Source organism: Crocuta crocuta, unplaced genomic scaffold, assembly GCF_008692635.1.
Source record: "Crocuta crocuta isolate KB4526 unplaced genomic scaffold, BGI_CrCroc_1.0 scaffold160, whole genome shotgun sequence".
Classification (NCBI taxonomy): Eukaryota; Metazoa; Chordata; class Mammalia; order Carnivora; family Hyaenidae; genus Crocuta; species Crocuta crocuta.
In genome coordinates this window covers 4,898,926-4,908,522 of record NW_027527591.1, presented here as the reverse complement: position 1 = coordinate 4,908,522, position 9,597 = coordinate 4,898,926, and positions in this window count along the sequence as shown.

Genomic DNA, 9,597 nt, shown 5'->3' with positions numbered 1-9,597 from the left:
GGTTCCGTGTTTTTGGTGCAAATGTGAAGGGCTTCTGCACCCTCTGGCCCCTCGCATTCTCCCACCCACCTCCAGGAAGCCGCCCTTTCTTTTTTCATTCCTTTCCCACTTCCCTTCCCTCCCTTCTCTTCTCCTCCTTCTCCTATTTATTTTGAGAGAGAGAGAGAGTGAGCAGGGGAGGGACAGAGAGAGAGGGAGAGAGAGAGAATCCCAAGCAGGCTCTGACATGTCAGTGCAGGGCCTGACGCGGGGCTCAAACCCAGGACACCATGAGATCATGACCTGAGCCAAAACCAAGGGTCGTATGCTTAACCCACTGAGCCACCCAGGCACACCCCGCCCCCCTTCTATTTATTAAAAACAGTCCTGTTGAGGCTTTGTCAAGAAAGAGCAAGCACATTTTTTTTCTAGAAACTGCACTTTCCAAAACTCTGGAGAAGGAAGAAGAAGAAGAGTGGTCATTTTCTTGCAGAGAGGGAAGAGGCAGAATAGGGGAAAGAAGATTTGGGGGGCAAGGAGGACATTTGAACTCTGCCTCACCTGTTTCAAATAGTGCTCATAGAACAGGATTTCTTAAGTGCTCTCGGCCTAGCACTGGAAAAGAGGTTCCCGTCCACACTCCAACCCCACTGAGTCCCAGGTGCTGGGGATGGACTCTGGGAATCTGTGTTTCTAACAAGCACCTCAGACCATTTGGATGCTCACAACAAGAAATGCGACCTTGTTGTTCATATTAATGGTATTTACTGGGTGTTTGGTATATGCCAGATGCTTTATATTCCTCATAACCACCCCCCATCTGTCTTCTGGTTATACCCATTTCATAGATGAGGAAACAGATCCTGGAAGGAGTTAAATAGTCTGTCTACCTCACACCAATAACATGTAGTGTATTTAGACTTTTCTATTTCTGGCTCAAGGCTGAACTGTTACCTCCCAAGCAGAAATGCGGTGGCCATATTTTCCACACTGAAAACTGAAACTCATGATTTCACAGATATGTTTTATTTTTACAGACAACTGTTCATAATATTCACAATCCGAAAGGTCTCCTTTTCCCCTGCGCATGTGTTAGCCTGTTTTCCACTTTGTAGTATGTGGTCTGAGTCAGACACGGCAGTGCTGGACCCAGTTTGCCAAGCCCACCGGGCGGGAGACCCCATCCTCCCCCACCCCTCCGCCCTGTACTGGGGAATTATGGATCTATTTTAAAATTATTCCACAGTAAAAGTAAATCACAAGTTTCCATTTACTTCCCCCACCCCCATTCTCCTCAGAAGCAAGTTTTGTGATCAGTTTGGGGTGTTTCCTTGGAGACCTTCTCCTGTGCTCTACACATACAATACAATGTATTTCATTTTCTTAACATAAATGGAAAGTATTGTGTATATCAACCTTTTTCACATTATGGTTTATCTTAGACTTCTTTTACTGCCTACCTCGTTCTTTTTTAAAAAATTGTTTTGCATTTTTTAAAGATTATTTATTTGAGAGANTTGGGAAAACTGAACAGAGAAAGAGAGAGGGAGAAAGAGAATCCCAAGCAGGCTCTGCAGAGTCTAATGCAGGGCTAGAACTCGTGAACCATGAGATCATGACCTGAGCCAAAATCAGGAGTTGACCACTTAACTGACTGAGCTACCCAGGTGCCCCATTTTTTGCATTTTTAATAGTAAAGGCACACTGAGGAAGTTCAATGATGGGAGGAGAAAGAAGAATATATTTAAGGCATATTTTTTAAAGGATGACAGTGATTTTTAAAAAATAAAAGTGTTGTGGGTTTTTTTTTTTTTTGGTCTTTTTGGTTTTTTTGTTTTTGTTTTTTTAGTAATCTCTATATCCAACACGGGATTTGAACCTACAAACCTGAGATCAAGAGTCACATATTCCACTGACTAAGACGGCCAGATGCCCCTAAGATGAAAGTGATTTTTGAATCCACATCTGGAAATACATTTTCTAAATTGTGGTTAAATATCCATAACATCAATTGACCATTTTAACCATTTTCAGGGGTCCTGTTCAGTGGCATCAAGCACATTCACATTCAGTCACCACCCCTCCATTTCCAGAACGTTTTCATTTTCCCTCACTAAACTCTGTGCTCACAAAACACCAGCAACCCCTTTCTCCCTCCGCCCCCCAACCCTTTGCCTGGGGCAACCACTATCCTACTCTGTCTGCATGAATCTGACCACTATGGGTCCTCACGAAAGTGGAATCATACAGCATTTGTCTTCTTCTGTCTGGTTTATTGCACTTAGCATTGTGTCTTCAAGGTTCATCCCTATTGTAGCATGTGTCAAATGTCCTTCCTTTTTCAGGCTGAGGAATAGTCCCTTGTACGTATGTTCCACGTTTTGTTGATCTATTCTGTCTGCTGCTTCTACCTTTCGGCTATGGCGAATAATGCTGCTATGAACAGGGTGTGCAGAGATTTATTTGAGTCTTTGCTATCATTTCTTTGCTGGATCATATGGAATCCTATGGTAACTCATTCCTTTTAATCATATCCCATTGTATCTTTCATGTGCTCAGTGGCAATTTAAGTTCTCTTTTCTGTAAATTGCCCATTGTCTGGTATGATTCTTTAATGGGATTTTAGACAATCCTCATCTAATCTGGAAATTCATTCCTTTATCTGTTACACACCTGGCAAATATTTAAAAACAAGTTTCTACATCATTCCAGATCTAAGCACTTGTCCTTATCTCTCTGATTATTTAAGAAATATTTATTGATGAGAATTTTTACTTCTAGAGAAGAGCACAGAGGCGCCATCTGTATACAGCAGAGGGCCTGCCTCCTAGTAACTACTCCCTCAGTGACCGGAGTACTTTTGGACAGCACGTGGCTTCCTTGGGTTCTTTTTTAGGATTCACTGTGGTCAGTCCAATCCAGGAAGTAAATTAAATTTTTCACAGCACCGTTTCCCCTAAATTTAACCTATTCTACCAGTCTCAGGGGGAAAAACTTAAGCCAAATTGCTATGAAAATGGTAGATAATTCAAGTTTCTGTCATTTGAAAAGCACGGCAGGGAAACTGTACTGTAGTGAGCTTGGCCAAAATGAGACTAGTTCGTGATCAAACAACCCATAAATTAGAAAAGAAAAGCGCAGAAAAGTAAGTAGTTCTTCACTCAGTCTTCCTGCCTCTTCTACAAAAGATTAGTATAGGGTTAATAGAATAAGTATAAATTATATAAATAATTTGCTGGACATTGTACATTTGTTACTTAATCTTATTTAATCATCACAGTAGTCCTGTAGGGGAGCCGTGATCATCCACATTTGACAGACGCGGGGGGCGGGGGGGGAGCTCCGGAAGGCAAAGTCATTGGCTGGAATTCATAAGTCACACAACTCATGGTAGATGGGAGAGCTGGGGATTCATCCTTGTCACTTTGGTGGCAGACACTGAGTTCTTAACTCTTTTCTCCTCTGTGTCCATGGTACCCCAGCTTTGGATTGGGCTTACTACCAGGAACCATGGCCGAGCGTGGTTGACTTTGCCTGGGTGTGTGCATGGAAGGGGAGTGGGAAGGTTTGCTCGGGGCCCGTGGCTGGGTGCGGGACGCAGGTTGGAGTGACCATGTATCCATGAACCTCCGGTGGCCAAGCCCCACCTCCTCCTGAGACTGGTCCCTGAGGTGCTAGAGGGGCCTCCAAGCTCCAGCATGAACGCTCCAACCTGTCATCCCTAGGATGCTGCCTCCTGACTATAGCCCCCAGAGATCTCTGCCTTTTGAACCGTGACCACACAGGGAGTTTGCAACTCACAACTTAATACAGGCTCCTATTTGTTCTTGTATTGCTCTCTGAACTTTGTTTCTTGACACATCAGATAAACAGTGACATCTCCAGGGCCAGAGGCCTGGGGTACGTTTTCCTGTATACAGTTCTTCTTAAGTACAGGACCCTGATATTGACTGATCTAGTATATTTTTAGTGGTCAACCATTTCAGAGCCTCTAAAACCTAAAGAGTCAGTTGACAATAAGTAGTATGACCACCCATCCTCAGAGAAGAGAAGAAAGATGAGGAAGAACTCTTTAAATTGAATTTTATGTTTCTGGAAAGAATGCCGTGTACCTGTTTTTAAATGTGATCAGCGGAACCTTAAGGAGAGACCCCCCCCCAAATTTCCAGCTACCGTTTCCCTCATGCCCATCCCAACTTCCAGTCTTCGGTGTAACTCATTTTCTAGAATTGCCTGCTGCAGGGCCTATTAAATAGGAAGGGCCCCTAGGGAACCTAGTGGGGGGTAGCGGTGGGGGTGGTGGCAGCAAAGGTGAGAAACAGACCCCCATTTTACTGGGAGGCATGAAAAAGTAATCTCTCCTTTTGATGATAATTTAAAATAGCATTTGGAATTATAATTCCAGTCCTATAGGGGTTTTGTCTTTTCTGCAAGCGTGGGGATCATTTGAAATACCAAGAAGCTCAGGGACTCGTCTGTGACTCGCCTGTACCGTCCTGATTCCTGGCCATTGAGATCCGCTGTGATTTCTACTCACCCAGCTGCTCTCGGCTTTGAAATCGTCCCCAGGTGATCTGCGGTTACCTGTATCAGTTACAGAAGTCTTCGCTGAAAGAAACAATGTACCTTGAAACTGGAAGCCTCTCTCTCTCACTCTCTCATTCTCTTTGTCTCTCTGCTTCACTCAAAGTCTTTAACAAGCCAGCAGCCAGATGACCCTCCGCTGGTTGGCACCCAGAACTGTGGCCCTGGCCTTGCAGGCTCTGTGGGGAGCCGTACCTGAGGTTAATGGGAAGCCTTTGACGACGGTGGAGGAAAGGAATGTAGACTAGCCTTACTGCCCTTGGAAACCAGGACAGAATCCCTTGACTCCACGGAGTATCCCCCTGCCCCCTACACTTAGGTGTGGAAGGCTTCTTTTTCTTGTTTCAAGGTAAGACCACGTGTGTCTACACTGGGGAGCCCCAAATTGTGGTTGTCAGCAGAATGTGGGTAGAGAGAAGTTGCTGGTTGTAGTCAAGGGAGACAGAAAAGACTGTTTTGCCTTCAATTAGAAAATTTTCTCCTCGGGAGGTTCTCGAAGGCTTGTGATTTGTGCAGATGTCTTTCTTTTTTAAAAAATTTTTTAATGTTTATTTTTGAGAGAGAGAGAGCATGAGTGGGAGAGGGGCAGAGAGAGAGGAAGACACAGAATCCAAAGCAGGCTCCGGGCTCCCAGCTGTCAGTGCAGAGCCTGATGTGGGGCTCAAACTCATGAACCATGAGATCATGACCTGAGCTGAGGTCGGATGCTTAACCGACTGAGCCACCTAGGCGCCCCTGTGCATATGTCTTTCTGAAGCAAAAAGATTTGGGAGCAGACTTGCTCTGTGGCTGAGGCAAGGTTTGGGAACATCATGGAAGGCTGTGCTGTCCAGTGTGGGAGCTATTAGCCACAAGTGGCTAATTTGTACTGTTTAAAATGAAATAAAATTAAGCATTCATGTTCTTAGTTGCACTAGCTATGACATTTCAAGTGCTCAATGGCACATGTGGCCAGTGGCCTCCATCCTGGACAGCGCAGCCATGGGATACTTCCCTCACTGCAGAAAGTTCTTTCGGACCGTACTCTAAGGCACACCACTTGACAGAGGCTGCTTTACTCGTCCCAGACAGTGGTGACCTGCACTGTGGCCCTGATGGCCCCAAGTGAGGGCAGTCACAATAAATCTGCACGCATAACACCGGGATGGTCACTGGAGCGAAAACTTAATTATATTTTCTATCACCATGTATTTTTTTTTTTTTGCATGTTAATCATGNTTCTGAGTTCTCGATTCTGTTCCATTGGTCTATGTGTCTGTTTTTGTGCCAATACCATACTGTCTTGATGATGACAGCTTTGTAGTAGAGGCTAAAGTCTGGGATTATCACCATGTATTTCTTAAACATAGCACTTCATTCAATGTCAGAGAAGCACGGGAAGCCTGACATTTCCGTTGCCCTGAAGTTCATAATTTAGAACTTGACTGAGATGGCCTGGAGAGAGAGGATAAGGACGGGGCAGGGGCTGTGGTACAGTGAGGAGATGTGGCCTGGGAGGTGCCTACGGGGCGGCCGTGGTCACTTGGGGGCGGGACACTCCTTGGACAGCATGTGGGGCGTGCGCTGTGCACATGAACTCCGGACTCCAGGTCTTCAGGCTCCAAGTCCGAGTGGGCTGACCTCCAGTGATATCCCTTGCAGGTCCTGGCGGCCTTGGGCTCCCGTTTCTCCTCCCAGAGCAAAAGGCCGAAGGTGGAGGGCAAGTGGGAGGTGCTGAGTGGGTGCCGCAAGCCACTGGCCAACAGCCTTTCCGGGAGCGCCTCACCCTGTTCGCCCCAGCCCAGATTGGGGCAACCGAGCCATCCCCTCTCTTCCCTAGGGGCGCCGCCCCTAGGAGGCTCCGTCATCCTTGTTTGAAGCATCTCCTGACTTGGGTACTGGGGACATGGCACGGGCCACCATCAGAGTTTCACTTTTCATTTCTTGGACTGAATCAGAACGTGCCCTTTCTCACGGTGGGGTGGGGCGGGGGGAGCCAGGAACAGTCCCTCCCCAGCACGGCAGGGAGGGAGGAAAAGAGCCAGAGCTGGGCACCTGCGGGCGGAGGGCAGGGGGGGAAGCGGGTGTGCTCAGTGCCAGCACAGCTGTGCGCCAGGACTCCTCCCTTCTGATACTGTCTCCCTTCTAATCTTGTTCCGGGCTTGGGGTGAGCGTAGTGACCCCCCCACACGTGAGGGCAGTAAGCTCACCCAAGTCTAGAGCCGCCTGCCTTCCCGCTGGCTGGGGATGTGCATGAGAGCTCTGGTCTTCCAGTTCCTGGACGTCCCCACACTGTCCCTCCCTCCCAAGGAAATGCCTGGGAACAGCCCCCTCCCCGTTTGTTTCGCTTCCACTTCACACATGGAAAAGCAAAAAAGAGGAGACACAACGGTTAGTCCCGGGTAAATTCTGATGGCTTTGTCTCTAAGAGGGGGTGGGGTGGAGGGGGCGATTTTATGGAAACGTTGCAAGGATCAGATGATGTCTCCATTAGCTTGTTTGCGAAATACATTAATAGGACTCTGCTCTGAGCTAGAGAGAGGCAAAGGGGAGGCATATTTAATGCTTTTGAAGGGAAATAAAAAACCCAAGTAGAGTGAAGTAGGTACAAATTAGAAATTGACTGCGTTGGGCTACATTGATCCAAGGAAACTTAAAAATTAGCAACACAAGAATATCCTTGTCTTTTTTTTTAAAGTAGATTTTTTTTTTAATATGAGAGGGAGAGAGAGAGCAAGTGAGTGAGAGGCAAAGAAAGAGAGGGAGAGTCCATGAGAGAATCTATGAAGGGCAGAGAGAGAGAGAGAGAGAGAGAGAGAGAAGCAGGGCTTGAACTCACAAACCATGAGATCATGACCTGAAGTCAGGTGCTTGACCCAGCGAGCCATCCAGGTGCCCCTAGAATATCTTTGTTTTGTGGCAAGTCGGATTTGGTGAGTCTTTGCACTTTCTAGAGAGTGTGATATGGGCCAAGTGGGAGAGGAGAGGGGGAGAGAGAGAGAGAGAGAGAATATGAATATGGAGAATGAATTTGGACCAAGAGACCAGGCTAACTTCAGGAGGGCTTCGTTCCCTCGAAGAACTTTCCTTGTACCTCAGCTCTAAGGCACGGAGCATTTCCGATTGTTTTAGAGAGGGAGGAAAGACATGAGGGAGGTCCTGTTCTCCCCCCAAGAGCTCTGACAAATGCTGGGGGGGGGGGGGGGGAGGGGTGAAGGCTGCTTCCCCAGATTGGTCCTGTGTTTGAACCCGGATATGAATTTTACAAGCAGAATTTTACAAACATAAACGTTTGGGGATAGAAAAAGTCCCCCAAGGGTGTGCCCTGGCCGGTAGGAGGGCCGGACCCCTGGGGGTATCCTGCCGGCTGCGAAAAGGGCCAGGCTGCTCGAAAGGTACTTGAAACAAACAAAATAGTGACTCTAAAACGTACCCATATGTCACGTTCTTACAGAAAAATACCCTCTGTAATTAGTTACCAGCTTCAGAGAATAAAATCCAATTTACCTGTCAAAGAGAAAGGCTGAGCTGCCCCCACCCCAGGCTCCNCTTAATCTCTGAGAACTGGAAAAAAAAAATAGGAAAGTTGGAAAAATCCTCTAAAGATGCACAGTGTTCTAAGCACAATCAGGCCACTAATTGCTGTTAAGCCCGAGCCCCTTTCTGTGTTCTGAGGGGGACTTCAGTATGTGGCAGCCACTCCGGTCTTTTCATGAGTTCGGGCTCAGTCCTGAATAGCACTTTTTTTTTTTTCCTTCCTCTCTTTTCAGCACTTGCTTGCTGCCCGTCCTGCTTTTCCTTCATCTTCAACTTCACCTTCTCCTTCTTTCCTTTTCTTCTTTCTCATTCGTCCTTTCTTTTATGTCTTCGGTGCTTTCCTCCCTTTCTTCACCCCCATCCCCCCCCCTTTTTTTTTTTGCTTTTCTGATAGCATTTTTCTTCTGGCGTCGTGTGCTAAGTCTCTAAATGAAACTTGACTGCCCCCACGGCCGACTGGGGAAGCACAAAGGCCTCCGATTCCACTGGCTACAGTAACGCCATTGTGTGTCCTAACAATGCACTAATTGGTGGTGACAATTGTGGGGTTGGGAGGAAGAGGGGGGCGCTCTGTTCCAATCACGGGGCCGCCGGAATAAAAGGAGGGGAGGAGGAGGAGGAGGGTGGGAGGCCCGGGTTCCTGAGGAGTGGGGGGCACAGACCCACAGCTCCGGGGCTTGTGTGGGGCTTTCTAAATTAATAATAAAAATGAAGGAGAAACAANGGGGGGAGGCAGGAAGCCAGAGGGGGGAAGGCTGAGCCCTGCGCCCCGCGGCCCAGCAGCCGGACCCTCCCGAAGCCCCGCGGCAGCGGCAGCGGGCGACTCTCCCTCACGCTGCTCCCGCAGTGCGGTTGGGCGGGATTGTAGCCCAGAACAAAATGGTGGCCGAGCACCGCTGCGGGCCTCGTGGGGCCGGCTGGAGAGTGCGTGGGGAGCCCCCGAATGCCCCCCGGAGTCTGCAGGGGCCTCAGAGCCGCCTGTGTCTGGCCCACACCCTTCCAGGCCAGCCTCTGCTCCCTGGAGACAGCGGGGCCCGACCTCCAGTTCTCCCTCCTGTGCGCGGGCCCGGCGCTAAGTGCTGTCCCCGTGATGTCACCTCTCCCTCACCACAGCCCCGTAACTCCAGGCCCAGTTTTATCTCCACAGAGAAGGCAGTGGGGCAACCGAGGCCTCAGCCTCTCTAAGAGTGTCGGCCTCTCCCCCAGGGTCACCCAGCATCTCTCACTGTCGCGCTAAGGCTGCAGGTTGGCAGGCGCCCTGTGCTGCGCGGGCCCCTCCGGTCACCCTCCGGTCACCCTGCGGCTGGAGGGGGGACGCGGCAGCTCCCGGCGTCTGACACAGCGCTCTGCACACCGGAGGCCTCCAGAAAGGCTTGTTGACGAAGGGGGAGGCTGGGGAGGTGGGGGGGAGGGGGCTGAGTGATCGGCAGACCTCCTCTGTGCCCCCTTGGGTCTCAGACTTCAGCCCGCATCAGAATCCCCTGGGGGTGAGGGTTGCTGAAAGATCCCTGGGGGCTA